The sequence below is a fragment of the Hipposideros armiger genome, unplaced genomic scaffold (assembly GCF_001890085.2).
Source record: "Hipposideros armiger isolate ML-2016 unplaced genomic scaffold, ASM189008v1 scaffold_898, whole genome shotgun sequence".
NCBI classification, from domain to species: Eukaryota; Metazoa; Chordata; class Mammalia; order Chiroptera; family Hipposideridae; genus Hipposideros; species Hipposideros armiger.
Genome location: NW_017732248.1, coordinates 521,331 through 523,485, shown reverse-complemented (window position 1 = coordinate 523,485; position 2,155 = coordinate 521,331).

Here is a 2,155-nt window from a genome sequence, read left to right as displayed (position 1 = left end):
GGCCCTTCAATGACCACACATATTCTATGTAGGTTTGGAAATTCTAGCTGAGTGTCCCTGGCCCAGGCTTCCAACCCCACTTCTGAGGGACACATTCTTACCCAGGCCTGTTTCACCCACTGAAACTTCATGCCTCACCCTTGCAAGGGATGGTACTCAGCCTAATGGGGAACAGATCTTCAGAAAAACTTAATTGAAAGAGGGAATGAATGGACTCCATAATTTCTACTTCAGCAGAGAGGGTGATACCAGGTGTACTAGGGTTCTCCAGAGAAACTGAACCAATAAATAAGATGAAGAGCTCAATAGGATCTCAATGAAAGAGAGAGAGAGAGAGAGAGAGAGAGAGAGAGAGAGAGAGAGAGAGAGAGAGAGAGAAGGACTAATTCTAAGGAACTGGCTCATGCTTTTGTGGGATCTGGCAATTCGGCAGAGCAGGCCGGTAGGTTGGAGACCAGGGAAGAGCCAACTTGCAGGTAACATCTGAAGGTACGCTGGAAGCAGAATTCTCCTTTTCTCAGGGACTTCCAAATTTTTTAACTTAAGGCATTTAAGTGACTGGATGAGACCCACCCACCTATGTTATGGAGGGTAATCTGCTTTACTCAAAGTCTACTGACTTAAATGTTAATCTTATACAAAAATATTCCTTCACAGCAACATCTAGACTGGTGTTTCACCTAAAACTGGCTGCCATGGCTTAGCCAAGTTGACCCATAGATCAATCTTCAGAACAGGTTAATATCAGACCAGACACACAGCAGCAGATGATGGCTTCAAGCTCTAGCCGCTTAGCATTTTGTAGGCAGAAAATGCACCTGAGGTCAGAGAAAACCAAGTACCATTTTTAAGCTTAGGACATGATTGGGAATCAGGCAAGATATGAACTGAGTTGTGTTCCCAAGTGATCTTTCTTAGGCCTGGAAAATGTATTTCCAATTCCCATACTGAAAGAGCTATAGAATGGAAAAATACAGAAGACTTTTTGGGGCAATAGGGAGAGGTTATGGAGAAATATCTTGCATCCTTTTCCTGACTCTAAAGTCTGGGCAGTGAAGATGGCATTGTCTAGATAGCATGGATGAAGGGATGGCACATGAGACAGAGGCTGAGGAAGGAGACAGTGGACCAGAGCAACTCCATGAGGTTGGGATCAAAGTGACTGGGGGCCTGGGCTGCAGGAAACATAGTATGTATTGTGTTCTGATTCCAGGGACAGGCCAGAGGCAGAATTCATAGATGTGAGCTCCTGGCAAAGAAGATGATGGCCCAGCTATCAAGAGTCTTGCTCCCTCCTTCCTTCCTTGGAAGCATGCAGTTGTATGGTCTTGTTATTACAGTGACTTAGTCACTTTCCTGCCTTCAACAGGAATGTTTTTGGCTCAAGTATAGACCTGCTTGATTTTTTTTTTTATGAAGATAGGCTTCCTGCCAGAATGAATATTTCTCACTTAAGAAAGAAACAAGTAACAACATGGAGTCTTGGAGGATGGAAGTGACTTGCTCAGGCTTGCCAGCTCCTCAGCTGCAGAGCTGTGCTTTAAGCCTGACCATTTTGATGGCAGAGCTCACCCTCTTTCTGATGCTCAGTTGGGCTGCCACCTTCCCTGACCACCTTGTGTAAAATAGTGCCTCCCATGACCCATTTCTCTCTAGTCCTATACCATTGCTTTATTTTCATTCACAGCACACATCACCACCTCTGTTCACTGCTCTGTTCACACTACCTTTTGTTCACTGCTTTATCTCCAGTGCCTAGAAGAGTGGCTGGCATCTAGGTGGCTCTCAGTAATTATGTGCTGAAAAGAACACCAAATCGCCAGAAGGACTGACCTGAGTTCAGTCCTGCTCTTCCAGGCAGCCAGTGAGTGACCCCGGGCAAGTCCAGTTCCCTCTCTGGGTCTCAGGAGCCACATCTGGGATGTTAGAGGGCAGCATAAGAGCATCTTTCTGTAATTCATATGCTCTGTGACTTACACAACTTGTCACCCAGAGTGAAGGCTGCTTTTGTGCTCAGAAAAGGGAGGTGGGGAAGAAAGAAACAAGTAGCAACTCAGACAGAATTCATCTTCTAAAGATGCCACTCTCTAAGAGTTCCACCTTATTTGTTTTGCTTCCTCTGTACCAGATTCTTAGCTATAATGGCTAAGGATGG